The following is a 15,693-nucleotide window of genomic DNA, read 5'->3' on the forward strand; positions in this document are numbered from 1 at the left end:
CGACCCCGAACCCGAGGGACAGTGCTTCGACCAGGACCTCCCGCAAGGGTTTGATGATGGCAAGTTCAATCCCGCCCTTTGATGCATGTTTCTGTCCTAGTTTTTATAAACACAACCCAGAGGCCTGTTTTATAAAATTGCATAGTTTTGTGTGCTGAAAACATGGTAGGATAGCCACCCCTACTTGTGATAATCATACCTTGACTACCTGGTTTTGCAAAGAAAGTGTGTGTGCGTGTGGGAAGGGATAAAATGTGGTTTTGAAAAGTGAGTTAGACGGGATGGATGGCATTTCTGTGTGAATTGCCGTTGGTGTGCTCGTACCTGTGTGGTTGAGCGTGGAAGGGAGATATCCATCTTGTCACCCCTAAGGACCGAGTTGATGTGTCGTCTCACCTAGCTTCCTGTCGTGCAAACCACTTGACCGTTGTATGGGCAACGGCTTGGCCTAACCCCACTAGTTAGTCTGATAGCCATCAGGAGAGCTGGGAGCAACGGGTGATCAGGGAGACAGGATAAGCTCTGTGTGACTTATGCCCCGGTTAAACCTCGGTGATAGGTCGAATGACCCCTTGATAGATCCCGTGGTGGCTAGTCAGGTCTAGCTAAGGTGGGTAAGGGCTTTGATGGGATCTGCACCGGCACTAAGGTGTTCGTGCTGTGGTACCCCACCTGTGGGTAAAGTTGCACACCTCTGCAGAGTTAAAAATCTATTCGAATAGCCGTGCCCACGGTATTGGGCAAGTTACGGTGTGGTCACATAACTAGTGTTTCTCTTTGGGAATGGATGGGCTGGTGTGAGTCGTTTGGAAAGTGTCCGGCAGTTGTGCCGTGTGCTACGGCGGACGGGGAGTCCGGTAGCAAATTAAAACTTGGATCCTGTGCGGATCGACACCATATGCTCTTTGGTTCTAGAAAACTTGTTTTGGAAATATTTTAAAATAAACCTTTGCTTACAACTGAGTTTTCCGTAAATAAACCATGACCTTATCCTTGGATTATCCTGTGCATTAAATTCTGTTATACCCCCTCCGTGGGTGTGATTGGACTTGCTGAGTACGTTTGTACTCACCTCATTCTTACTTTTACAGTGGAAGACCCTGACTACGTCCTCGAAGACAACGAGTAGGGTTCCGTCCTGCACCCAGTCGTGCCTGTGGATAAGGCCACCATTGGAGTTCCGCATGGCGCAAGACTCTGATGATTCCCTTTTCGTAGCTAGTGTAGTAGTGTGGGTTGTAGTTGTAATCCTCGCGATAGTGGCGCTTCACTGCCCATTACCGCGTAAAGCTTTACGGTGATGTACCATCTGATGTAATAAAGTGTTATCAGCCTCCTGGGACTGATAAAGCAACACTTTTAAGTCTTCCCTGATAAGGGGACGCTTCAGGTAACCACCAATGCGGGTCTTCAACAACCTGATCGGGAGGTTATGATGCCTGGAGAGCACTGGAGAGAGGCTTATATCAATTTCATCCGGGATCAAAGACTACCAGCGGGGATGGACACAAGAAGCGCAGAGGCAGCTCGTGTCATGCGCAGAAGTAAGGGGTTCATCCTAGTCGACAATAAGCTCTACCGGCGTGGCGCACGATCAGGTGTGCTCATAAAGTGCATCACGAAAGAAGACGGCTACGACATACTGCGGGAGATACATGAGGGCGTTCACGGCAACCATGCAGCTTCAAGAACACTGGTGGGGAAAGCATACAGAGCTGGTTTCTGGTGGCCCACCGCAGTGTCCAATGCTGAGTATCTTGTGCGGAGATGCCAAAACGGCCAATTCTTTGGCAAGCAATCTCACGTCGCAGTTCACAGTCTCATCACCATACCGCCATCCTGGCTGTTTGCTTGCTGGAGCCTTGATATGATTGGGCCCTTGTCACACCCGATTTATAAGAACAAAAATCGAGCAATCATATATGCGCCAGGATCAAGTCTCGCATATATACAACAGATTATCAAGATATCACAACACATGTCGCGAATAAAAGCGTATAAATTATAAAATGAATATCTTTATTACAACTGAATCAAGAATCAGTTCAAGGAATGCGGAAGCGTAAAATGAGTACATGAAGAGCTGGGCGCCACAGGGACGTCGACTGGGAGACAAACGCCTAGAAGTCGTCGAAGCCGCTGACGTAGTCCTCCACGTTGCCGGGCACTGAGCAGCAGTCGAAGATATCCGAAATAGAACAGAAGAGTAGAGAGGCAAGTGTGAGTACAAACTCGTACTCAACAAGTATAACACGAGCATGAGGCTCTAAGGTTAGCTGACTCAACTGCATTAGCTTTTAGTCTTGGCAAATTTTATTAAAGCTAATTACTACAAGTGGATGAATTACCATAACCCAAATTGCATAAGATTTAATCAATATTAATTAAGAACTACTGAGAACCATCCAACCCAAAACCACCCGGGGAATCGCCCTCGTCAAAGGTTGATAGCCCCACTAATCAAAAGGAGGATCTGGGCCGCTCATGACTGTGAGCACAGCTGATATATCAGTTTTACACTCTCGAGAGGTTGCACAACTTTACCCACAAGTCGTGAGCTACGCTAGTTGTTCATCACACTTCCTTAGGTGAGATGGCTAGCAAGCACACTACGAGACCGTTACAAAGGATCACGTTGGTAAGGCGTAACCGCTAAGGATTCTGGATCAGCAACGATGGGGCCCACCTCCGGGGGTACAAGACACACAGCACAGACCAAGCCGGAGGAGCAGGGACCATTGAAGCTTACCACCCCTCTTGCCCACGCAGGTAAGTTACTCCCGAACCAACACGACCTAATTAGTAAGTCAAGACCGTCCCATTCCAGTCTTGTGGTTGCGCGGTTGTCCCAGGTTGTCGCTCTATGAACCGGTCCTTATGGAGAGTGGCCAACCAAGCACTAAGCACCGTGCTGGCCCCCTAAACCATGTTTCTATCAAAACATCTTTTAAGGAGACGTGAGCCACTCAAGCACACAGCACAGAGGGCCACTCTCAGAGTTAAGTTGCATATAACCATTAATCAAATTTAATTAAAAAGGACTAAGTGTGTTATAGCGCAGCAACCTAGCACAACTAACCAAAATGCAACCCAAAGGATATATATATAGGATATAAAGTGGCTAGGAAAGTCCTTATAGGCATACAGTATTAAAATGCAGTATAAAATTGTATTAAAAAGTGATAGGAGGTTCATGTTATACTTGCCTTCCTCGTACTCTCCCGGCTGCTGCTCGAACTGCTCGGAAGACGGCTGCTCCTGGTACTCGTCCAAAGGCTCCGCGTCTACTCATGATCGTAACGTCAAAACATAGTCCAGCACATACACATACATGCAAACAAGGACAAAAATATAAGAAACAGTACAATATTACATAGAAATAGCACACAAAACTATGCTAGAACGATTCTACGCGTTACCGCGATCGCGTGGATATAAAGAACACCTAAAACGGAGCTAAAACGCGAAAACTACGCCTAAAACAAGATCCAGGGACCTATTTGCGAGAAAAAAACAGGAAAACCAGGGGCTTCTGGACAAAAACTGAGGACTTAAACGTAATTAAAGGATAGACACGGGGCTAGCGCGTGAAAACCTGGGTATGGACTGCGGGTTCAAAAATACAGGAAGCTCAGGGGTCTAAACGAGAAGAAAAGGACCTAACCGTAATTATTTTTGAACTACGGGTGGACTGCGGGTTGATTCCAAGGAAACTCAGGGGCTCTTTAACAAAATGGCCAGGCTGAAGCGGTACGCGCTAATCTGGACCACTGGATCTAACTTCTACGGCCCAGATCAGATCTATTTCGCGAAGGGGTATGTGCGCATCGTGGCCGCTGGATCTAGATCCAACGGTTTACACGCGATTCAGTTCGGACGGTCCGATCTAACTGCCGTTTACGGACGGTCCGATCTGACTGCCGTTTACGGACGGTCCGATCTGTCCGAGGGGGTCCGGTCCACTGGATCCTGATCGGAGGGCTGGGACTAGACTCACACGGCGAAGGGGTATCTGCGGATCTGGACGCTTGGATCTCGATCGAAGGGTGCTGGTCCAAGAGGTAAGCGAGATCTAATCCTACACCTCCACTACAGATCGAGCGGCTGAGGGCTTTCCGGCCGGCTCTGGTGGCGGCGGCTACTGGGCACGGCGGAGGGCGGCCGGGGCTCGCCGGAGGACACGCTGTCGGGCGTTTCCGGCCACTATTCGGGGTACGGCTGGCACTGGGAGAAAGAGAGGACGACGGCGAACCCATCTAGGCGGTCAAGGAAGCGGTTTAGGGTTTGGGTTGGGGTTCCCCACGGCAGGGGCGGCTTGGTTTCACGGTGACAAGCGGAACATGCTCACGCGGAGGGAGAGAAGAAGGGAGAGAAGCACGGCGCGACCCTTACCACGTCTGGAAACCGCGACGACTGCTGGCGGTGGAGAAGTGGCGATGCCGGAATGTAATTGCGACAGTGCGGCTCGGTCAACGACGGCGCAGCCCTCGGATTGAGCGGCGGAGCGGCAACGCGGGGCTTGGGGGAAAAACTGGGGAAGGCAGAGGCGGCCGAGGGGAAACGTGAAGAAGTGGTCGCGGCTAAGAAGGGGGCGGTCCTCGGCGTGCGGTCAATCGGGCAACGGAACTCCGCCCTTCCCGGAGTCGTTGCGGCTTGATTCAATCCAGGCGCTGCGGCTTCTAGAAGCAAGGGGAAGCTCGGGTGCTGGCCAGGGCGCGGGCTCGGGTACGGCGCAAGGGCTCGGGGCGCGCAGCAGAGCGGGGCCACGGGCAGCGACAGGGAGGCCGGCCGGCGGGGAAGGGAAACAGAGGAGGAGTCGAGCTGGGGGAATGACCGAGAAAGAAGGAATAACTGAAGAAAGAACGAGAATGACTAAGAAAAGAAGGAATGGCTGAGAATATAAGGGATGACTGAGAAAAGAGAGACTACGGGAGTGACTGAGAAAAGAAGGAATGACTGACTCACTTTCCTGTTTCCACTCAAATCTATTGGAATTCAGTTCGAATTTGAATTCAACTTGTATGCACTCAACCAAATAAAACTTATGCACCAGCATGAATGCACAAACATGTTGACCTTATAATAAATTTTATTTCCCGTGTTATAAATTTCTTTTAAATGCAGGATAAATTAGAAAAACCTTGAAAATTTTATTTGAGCCAAAATAAATTCCTTAAAATTTGGGAAAATTACATTAGGGTGTTACAGCCCTTCACAATGGCGCCAGGCGATTTCACCCATGTATTGGTGGCTATCAACAAGTTTACCAAGTGGATCGAGTACAAGCCGATACCCAAGCTCACACTAGATCGAGTTATTGATTTCATCTCCGATATCTTGCATCGCTTCGGCTTCCCGAATACCATCATCACGGACCTGGGATCAAATTTCACAGCCAACCAGTTTTGGGAGTTCTATAAAAATGTGTACATCAAAGTTAAATATGTCTCTGTTGCACACCCAAGGGCCAATGGTCAAGTCGAGAGGGCGATCGGCATGATAATTGATGGCCTCAAGAAGAGACTTTATGATGAAAACAACAAGAAAGGAGGAAAGTGGATACATGAGTTCCCACATATCATCTGGGGGCTTAGAACTCAGCCGTCCAAAGCCACAGGACAAACACCTTTCTTCCTTGTCTACGGCTCTGAAGCTATCTTACCGGCCGACATCATGTGGAAATCCCTAAGAGTTGAAATGTACAATGAAGGTGAGGCGGACGAAGCAAGGCAGTTAGAGCTTGACTCTATCGAAGAGGCTCGCTGCACCGCTCTTGTTCAGTCAGCACGATACTTGCAGGGAATTCGGCGATATCACGATCGCAACATGAGGGAACGGTCATTTAGTATAGGCGATCTGGTCCTACGCCGCATCCAAGACGAGTCCAGCTTACACAAGCTCAACTCAAGGTGGGAAGGTCCGTTCATCGTCAAGCAGGTTACAAGACCGGGGTCGTATCGACTATAATACCTCGAGGGCCATGATGTCCCGAATTCTTGGAACATTCAGAACCTGCGCAAGTTCTACCCATGAGGAAGCATGCGGGGATAGCTGTTCTCCGGATGCCTAGGCGGCCTTTTTCTTCCGAATCAGTTTGGAGGCTACATGTCACAAAATTCGGAATGTAAATTTTTTCCGTTAACAGACGGAGGCTACGGCCACGTTCATATTTTATATAAATCGATTTCTTGTCATGAGTTTTGACGGAGGCTACGGCCACGTTCATGTTTTATCAACTTCTTGTTATAAGTTTTGACGGAGGCTGCGGCCACGTTCATGCTTTATATCAATTGACGTTCGCCATGACCTTTGATGGTCGTTTGTGATGATGATCGCATTTTTCCCAACAAGTTCGATCCGTTCGATTGGTTTATACCTAACTTATTGGACGGGCTCACATGAGGAGCCATTTCAACTATGCCCAGAGTCATTGCACTTAGGGTAGTTTCGATTTCTTGCCATAAGCACGGCAGTCACGCGATGACGCTCGCGTTCTTTCCTAACTGGTTAGACCTGCTCATTCGGGTTATACCTAACTTGTTGGATGGGTTCCTACTCGGAGCTACTTTGACTACCTCCAGGGTCGCTGCACCCGGGGTAGTGTCTACTACTTAGCCTTTGAACTTGGATGACAATTCAGTCAAGGCACATACAAGTAGAGATATCAAAGACAATTATATACAAGGAAAAAGAGTACTTGTTTTCACTATATCTCAATCCTGTAGTACACTTTTTGCTATTTTTTCTGCTACAGGTTGGGCCTCTTGGAGGTACTTGTTGAATTGTTCTTCAGAACACTCCGTAGCCACACCCTGCGCGAACGCCTCTAGGCGAGCCTCCGGCCAAAAGGATTTTACAAAGGACAGAGCGTGGCTGACATACACGATCGGGGCTTCGTTGAGGAAACTGACGACCTTCTGCGGCGCTCCGAGAAGTCGCTCCAGCAAGGGCCGCTCGCCTGCTTCGCCATCTCCTTGTGGGTCCACCATGTCCACAAGCTTCTGGGCGGCCCCCCACGAGGTCCTCCAGCTCCTTTTGCCACTACTCCTTCTCTTCGCCCAGCGTCTTGATCTGCTGAAGGCAACCGGCGAACTGTTGTTCGGTGTCGTCGATCACCTTCTACAGCCTCTCGATGTCATCTGTGCAGCGATACAGCATATTCTTCATGTCAGTAAATAACTCTTCTTTATATGTTAAGATTTTTCTAAGCTCTGCGGTGAAGATATTTTCAGAATTCAAGACAAATTGTTAAGTAAAAGTACTCGAGGGAAGAAAGGGCTTGCCTTGGTGCACCTTCTTCTGTTCTTTAAGTTATTCCTGGATCTCGGAGTTGGCCTTCTCGAGATTGCGCAGATCGTTCTTCAGAAGCCACGTCTCCCACGTTCGCTCCAGCTTCAGCTTGTCAAGCTCTCTCTGAAGATAATTGTTCTTTGTCTTCTCTTCAGATATGAGTTTTTCTTTTGAAGCGAGCTCCTGGTGGCCACTCATGACTGCCTTCAGTTTTTTGATCTTCTTTTGTGAGTTCTTGATCACATCCTGCATAAGGGGGAAGATTAAGACAAGCAACTCTACAACGTATATTGGCAGAAGAGTAATCACGCCTTACCAGGGTAAAATTGTACATCTCTTTGGAGATCTTCTTGAAGTACCGGATGTTGTTGTCCATCAGAATCGGATCATCCACCAGATCTGTGGTGATGATGTTCTGGTATCCGTGTTCAGCCACCAGTAAATCTCCAGGGCTCCTGGAGATTAAGGGGGGAGATTAAGATAAGCAACTCGACAACGTATACTGGTAGAAGACTAATCATGTCTTACCAGGGTAAAATTATACAACTCTTTGGAGGCCTTCTTGAAGGTTTTTATGTTGTCGTCCATCAGCATTGGATCATGCACTGGATCTGTGGTGATGACATTCTAGTATCCGCGTCTGGCCATCAGCAGGTCTCTAGGGCTCCTCGAGGTCCCTGCGGTTTCTTCAGAAGGTGGTTGCTGGGCACCTGCGAGTCAAGATACATTCAGTACATAATGTTTGTGGTCTAATCAGCTAGCCGTGGGTGGTCAGACACTTACCTGTGCTATCTGCAGGAGTGGCATCAGGGGCCTCGACTTGTTCCTCACCACCAGCTCTAGCTTCGGCTTGCTGAGGCTCGGGGAGTGGCAGGTCGGGCAGTGTTGTGTCCGCCTCGGGGGCTGGTTCCTTGGGCGCGGGCTCCTCTGGGGCTGGTGGCTCGGGGGCTGGGGTAGCTGCGGTAGGCTTTGGCTTCTGCCTCATGTCGCTTGCAGACCTAATGAAGCAGAATCAGCTATATTATTACACAAGTCAAGAAGAACAGGATGTTCATTATGCAAGAAAAGATATATACTTACAGTGAAGACTTCTTCATGACAACTTTCTTCACTCTTAGAGCCCATGGTGTTTCAACCACGGTACTCATTGCTGGTGGCAGGGTCACACCAGCTAGTGGCGCGGTGCCCGCCACAGCAATGGTAACCGCTCCTATCGCGGTAGTCGATGGGTCCGTTCCCACCTCTTGGCACTTGGGGTCAGAAGGAAAAGCAGATGGACTACAAAAGGATAGTGTTAGCGTGCAACAATACCGATATTTGACAATTCAACAAGGCAGGAAATTCATACCTGGAGGACTCGACTACTTGCGCTTTCCGTTTGCGCACTACCCAACGACCCTGCGGGACCAAAGGCATAGTTTCGGTCAACTCTACGGATGGTCCGGGGGAGTTGTTCCTTCTCTCCTCCCCTTTGGCTTCCCTTTCCGCCAGGGGGCCCCCACTTTCAGTGGTCTCGCTACCGGTCAGAGCATCGGCTGCTTGAGCCCTCTTCGCTTCGACTGCGGCGCTGGAAGAAGGTGGTCCGGTCGGGGACTGTCGGGTTGCGGTGGATAGCTCCGGTACAACTTTGTGTGTCCCTGCAGAAGATTTTCAGTTAGCAGTGGTAGCACAGGATAACTTGTTCTAAAAAGAAGTAGTCAAATACTTACCGGTTTTGGAGGATTTTGCGCAGAAAACAACTGCGGGACGTAGGACACGGCATCCATGTCCAGCAGCACTCGCCTGACCCAGATGAGTGTGGCGTCGTTAGTCAATTCTTCTGCGCACATCCGAGAGGGATCTTCAGCGCCTGTGTACTTGAAGCCTAAAGTGTGGCGTTGTTGGATTGGCTGGATCCGGCTCTTGAAGAAAGAAAATATTACAGATGCTCCGATCACCCCTATTTCTTTATGAGCTGCGATGATGGCTAGCAACTCGTCGACTTGGTCCAGGTTCCTCTGGAGGGTTCGGTGTTCCATTCTGGCCTCACGACAGGGGGTTTGCCGGATTTTTCAGGAAGCTAGGGGGCATGGTTTTCGATGTAGAACCAGTGGTTCTTCCATCAAGGAATGTTGGAGGGGAATTTATAGGAAAGGTACCTATCGCCGGCTTGCTGCCTAAGCTGGATGCCGGCGCCCCCTACAACGGATAAATTTTTGGCTGTGGGTTGTGGCTTTATCCGAAAAAGGAAGCGGAAAAGATCCCAATGGGGTTCGATTCCGAGAAAAGCTTCATAGAAATGGATCAAGATTGCAATATGGCAAATGGAATTCGGGTTGAGATGATGGAGCTCAAGCCTGCAGAAATAAAGAAGGCCACGGAAAAAAGAGCAAGAGGGGAGGGCCAGACCCCGTTCGCAAAATGGTAAATGTGACGATTTCATCTACATTTTCCATGGGGAAAGGTTCGCGAAAAGAGAGGCGCTAGTTGACAAGACTTTTGTCTTGGAGCAATCCCTCGAAAATAAGTTTTTTGAGGTCGTTGTTGGAGCACTTACTGTGAGTCCACTCCCCAGACGGCGGTTGCGACTCCTTTTTCTTCCCATCCTTCTCAGATCTCTTGGGCGCCATTTCTGAACCCGCTTGCCACGAGTTACTCGGGGGCTGCGGGGAAAGGGGCAAAGAGATTTGGCTAGGATGGGGCTTTTCAAGGGGGTGAAGGCGGAGTGCGACTCTGTTTGGGGGATTTGGAAAGTTCTTGGCGGATTGCAGATTGGAAGCACAGTTTTTACTTGACGTTACCGTAGGGTTAAATAACCAGCGGCTGGATACAGTTTTACTGTTTCGAAGTTGAAGAGTCGTTTCAGGGAATATTCGGAAGATGAGGGGTCATTTGATGGATTGTTTAGATAAAATATTCGATTAATCATTTTTTCAGGGTTAATTATCCTGAAAAAAGGGGTTTTTTGAATTCTAGATCTAAACTTCCATCATTTTTACCATCACACCAGTTATTTATCATGGGACATTTTTTCACTGCATGCCACGACTTTTGGATCCTTATTTCCAAACCTAAGAGATTTGGATTCAAGGCTCGGGGACTGCGGGATACGTGGCATCGACTACTAATTTTTTCAAATTTATTTGAAAAGTAAGTAAGGAAGATTCAAGACTAATGTGACCCTCAGCCTGATTCTCTGATTAAACCTATGGCTCGGGGACTACTCCATATGGAGTGCGATTTTTCAATCGCACACCATACCAAAGGAGTAATTTGGGGCATAAGCACCTCATAGCTTCGATGCAGCCATTTAAGTACTCGAAGAAGAACTTCAAGATGGAGCTTCAGAAGAAGCCAAAGACTACTTCGAAAGTACTCGAGAAGCCTGCAGTACTCAGCTACGAAGAGTTTGGGGGCTTGTCCGAGCCGGGGCTACGGGACTGTGTACATAACGTAGTTTAAACAGGACTAGGAGACAAAGCCTGTCTTATCTCTTATTTATGTTCTCTACTCGTATGAGTAAGAGATAAAGCTAGTCGGTACAGAAGAAAACTATTCGACTTATACTCGGGTACGATTCCTTAGCTAGTATTGGGCTAGGATTCATGTAACCCTGACCTCCCGGATATATAAGGGGGGCAGGGATCCATTCAAAACACAACACCTACACCCAAGGCAATACAAACCACCACACAGGACGTAGTGTATTACGCACCTCGCGGCCCGAATCTGTCTAAGTTTCTGATCTCGGCGTCTCCTCACCTAAATTTACCACCTTGGGTATATCCCTCGGTGGGCAGCCGGTAAAACACCGACAGAAAATTCAAGACTAATGTGACCCTCAGCCTGATTCTCTGATTCAACCTAAGGCTCGGGGGCTACTCCATATGGAGTGCGATTTTTCAATCGCACACCATACCAAAGAAGTAATTTAGGGTATGAGCACCTCATAGCTTCGATGCAGCCAAGAAAATACTCGAAGAAGAACTTCAAGACGGAGCTTCAAAAGAAGCCGAAGACTGCTTCGAAAGTAGTCGAGGAGCCTGCAGTACTCAGCTACGAAAAGCTCGGAGGCTTGTCAAACCCGGGACTACGGGACTGTGTACATAACGTAGTTCATACAGGATTAGAGGATAGGACGTGTCATATACCTTATCTATGTTGTACTCTACTCACGTGCGAAGTAGGACTAGCCAGTACAGAAGGAAACTACTCGAGTTGTACTCGAGTAGGATTCCTAGGCTAGTGTCGAACTAGGATTCATGTAACCTTGTCCTCCCGGATATATAAGGGCGGGTAGGGACCCCCTCAAAACATAACATCAACATCCAAGACAATACAAACCACCATATAGGACGTAAAGTATTACGCATATCACGGTCCGAACCTGTATAAACCTTGTGTTCCTTGCACCTTCGAGTTCCTGATCTCGGCGTCACCCTACCTAAAACTTACCACCTCGGGCATACCCCTCGGTGGGCAGGCGGTAAAACACCGACAAGCACAATATCGATACTCCTTAAAAATCGAGTTATCCCCAACTCTCATCGAAATATCAGAAACAAATCCAAGCGAGTTCTATCACTGGGGCGCCAAATCCGGTCGCCAGGATGCTGGATCCGCCGCCCGGGCTGCCGCCACCGCCGCCTCCATGCCCGGCGCCAGCGCGACGTTGACCAGGGGCGGGAGCACCTCAGGCTGACAGGAGAAGCCCTGCCGCCGCTATCCTAGCAGCCACACGGGCTTCTAGTGTCCCGCTCCAGTGGCGGCGAGGTGGAGAGGAAGCCTAGAGAAGGGTGGCAGCGGCGGAGGGTGGGGCGCCACCTGTGTCGCCCCCAAGGAGACGACAGGGGGGCGGGTTACACGTAACACCTGTGGTAACGCACAAACCAATTCAGCCGTTATTCTGCTTCTGTATCTCCTACTCACGCAGCTGCAGCAGAGCCGCTGGCCTGCTACTCACCAACCTAATCCAGTAGTGCTTCTTGTTTCTTCGTTCCCTCCCAAGAGAAAGCAAGCAAATCCATCATCCATATGCTCTTCTTCCCAAAGCAGCAGAGCAACAAGCACGTAACTATTTTCTCTTCTTCCCCAATCAGCACACATACGCACTAGCTCCTTTCCTGTTCCACCTCCACCAGACTCCTCTGCCGGCGTCCAAGCGGCCCGCGGCCCCGACCGCGCCCAGCAGGGCCACACAAGCGGCGGCCACGGCCTCGCCACCGGCACCCTCAAGCGTTGTGGCCCCGCGAGCGCGCATGCAGGAGAGGGACGGAGCGGCCGCCGGTAACGGACGCGTTGGGTGCCAGCGCTGATTTGTTTCTTGCCTTTACGTTGGGAGCCAGGCGCGATTCAAGTTGGAGAGATCAGAGGTGCAGGCAATGGGTAGGATAGTCAATTCCAGTGGCTTTCTATTAAAACTGAATATAATAATAAGTTTAGTGTCCTATAGTAAATTGCCAGAGATTTCTAGGTACCATTTGGTTCAGCTACCCACTCTTTAATGTTAACGTAATCAAACCCACCGCTATCTGTCACATTTTAACCAATAACACCATTTGTTTGGTTACCATGGGTAACGCTTTCCATTTCCTTTACAGTGTTTTTTTTTTATGCGAACCTCCTTTACAGTGTTTGGTTGGGAACAAATTCTATTGAAGAGAACAATGGTTGGGCTGGTTAATTAACAGTGGCAGCGGCTGGTCAACATTTGAACTAGAGAGTACATAACAGCACAGAAATGACACAAAAATATCCACCGATCATCAAGCTTTTCAAACATACATCATCAAACTTTTTCTAGAACAAATTAAAAACTAAACTGTATATAAGAAATTCCATGAAAAATGAAATAAAGTGCAAAAGTTGTGGCAAGTTTAGTACTGAATATGTCTTGAGCTTCAAAATGATAACAAATTCAGAAAGATAACACCGTAACATTGTCTTAGAGCTACAAATGCTTAGCAAATTCAGAAGTTTAATATATGAACAATCTAGCATTGCACTCCTGGTACGTTGGCTTCTGAAATTCTCAACGAAAATTTGACGCAGACTCCCCATTCCTTCCTTTGAGCCTCATCTATTGAAGAGAAAAGAATTACAAACATAAACGCAAGAAGGATTTGGTTATTCAATGGAGGTAAGTACAGATAAAAATACAAGCAACGACTGGACATAAAGATAAATTACTGACAAAACTAAACAGAGATAAAAATATTCTTGAAGCTTGACACTGCTGGACAACAACAACGGGAACCAACAGGAAAAAGACAACGGTCAACCACTACGAGGAATTGAAGATAATACATTGTTAGGAGATGCAACATCATCTAATGAAGGTGGAATTAAACAAAACAAATGGCCAAGTTTTATACTACAGTAAAAATAGGGCAAAAGCATCCATGACTTATCAATTGATCATCAGTTTTTCAAGGATAATGAGAATATATCATCATAAGAAACTTCTGCAGATACTCCAACTCTGTAAAACACTGTATCTAATCAAATATTTTCACAAGTGCAAACAAACTCTACCTTGAATCCATTTTATTTTTGTTGCTGATTGGAGGCATTTCCCAGTAATAGCACAAAATATTTTTGAAACTAGCAACATGTGAAAGGCATAACACAAAGAAAAAGTGAATGAACCATCACTCAAAGATTGTGATAGAAAAGTGTGCTACCTACCAAAACTATAGTGAATGTATTATATCCAAAATTTAGAACGACATTGCAATAAGAATGACAGTGTAGGTATGTGACGCTTCTAGAGTAGTATTAATACAGATGGTACATATTTTTTTTACATGCCGAATTGCCAAGATCCCATCCCAAATCCCATCACCAATCACAGTTTCAAAAGGAAAACAAGGTGTTTACTACATAGATTTATCTTAACTATTGATCAGAGGGTATGCCCAGCACACTGGGAGGCTCCACCACATATAGGAGCAGGGGTGTCTCCGTGAGCCTATGAACTTTTTACAATCTACATCAAGAGCCACAACAAAGGCCGTTGATCAGGAGCACACCTAGGAGGCTCCACCAACCACAGATGCAGTCTCCATGAGGTAAACTGAAAGGTAAATCTGCGACAAAAGCTATGGATTCGGAGGGAAAGATCTTGCGGATTCGATTCCTAGGGCCATGAGCGCAAAGCAATCTAGATGAAGAGGGAGGGAAGCTTACCAAGAAACGAAGATAGCAATCTAAGCCCGGCTGGATTTCCAGAGCCGTGGCGTGGAGCACGAGGACGATGGGGCTAGGATGGACAAATTGGTTGCGGTGGGAGGAAGAGGATGTTGGAATATTTATGCCTAGCCCATGTAAATCCAAATAATTCCTATAAAATCTTAAAGGTCCATTAGTGCATAGGTACATGGCAACAAGTTAGTCCCACCTTGCTAGTAGAGGTGGAGGGAACCTAACTTAAATAGTTGGATGCTCTCCATGCTCTTGCAAATGTGGGTGAGAGGAAGAAGGAAGAACACGCGCGCGCTCGCTCGCCTCGCCGGGCCGGGCCGGGCTCGGGCGAAGGGCGCGGGACGTGCGCGTGAGTGGTCCGCCAAAATTCGGGTCCAACTCTTGCGGGAAATCGGATTTCTTTTGCAGAATTGTATTCTGTTACGGTTGTAAAGAGCTGATTGTTTCCCGGCGGCTTCCTTTTGCCACTTTGAATCGGTTACGGATTTCACGCGCGGAATTTTTGGGACTCATAACTGACTAGGTTTTTGGGACGCCATAAACCCTAGCGGTTCTCCTTATAAATACGCACGGGTGCCGGCACAAAAGAGAAATAGAGAAAACCTACAACGCACAACACGCCTCAACCTACCTGCTGCGCCGCCGCGTAAGCTACTTCATCCCATTCGTCAGCGTGCACCAGCGATCGGGAGAGCAGGTCTCCAGAACCTCGTCCTTAGCGATCCTGCACTGGGAGAGGGCGAATAAGGTTTTTGGGAAGCGCTCTGCATGACTGCTCGAACGTTTCCACATCGCCGTCCTCTACATCCTCGTCATCACGGCTCGTCTACCTCCTCGTCAGTGGGGCGCGACTTGGCGTCGTCAAGCGTGCGGAGGTGATGATCATCACCGTCGTCTTCTTTGCCTGGTTATTCCGGTCGGACAAGAAACGTACAGTTTTCTATCCCTAACTATGCCTTTCATACCTAGTATGATCTGGTTAGGGTTGATCTTGCTGCTGCAATATTTTATCTTAAATTATATTATGAGCATATTTAGATCTATTCGTTTTCTGTACGCAATTTTTGTCATAGTCATGATTTATCTTCAGATTAATTTAAAACTGAAACTCTTATTTTTTTCTGTCAGTCCAAAAACCTTATTATAGGAACTTCAGTTTCATGGCTGGATTTGTTGATGCTCTGAGGCCCGAGAAGTTCTCTGGCGAGCACTTTAAGAGAT

General features: G+C 47.9%; 1 long non-coding RNA gene across 1 annotated transcript; it reads right to left on the reverse strand.

Annotated features, from left to right (window-relative positions):
• Positions 1–13,109: 13,109 nt before the first annotated feature.
• On the reverse strand, positions 13,110–14,595 carry LOC112894655. Its single transcript, XR_003229020.1, has 2 exons — positions 14,458–14,595; positions 13,110–13,348 (listed from the first exon to the last, which is right to left on the reverse strand). It is a non-coding gene; the product is annotated as an uncharacterized LOC112894655 (long non-coding RNA).
• Positions 14,596–15,693: the final 1,098 nt, after the last annotated feature.

Source organism: Panicum hallii, chromosome 5 (assembly GCF_002211085.1).
Source record: "Panicum hallii strain FIL2 chromosome 5, PHallii_v3.1, whole genome shotgun sequence".
Taxonomy (NCBI): domain Eukaryota; kingdom Viridiplantae; phylum Streptophyta; class Magnoliopsida; order Poales; family Poaceae; genus Panicum; species Panicum hallii.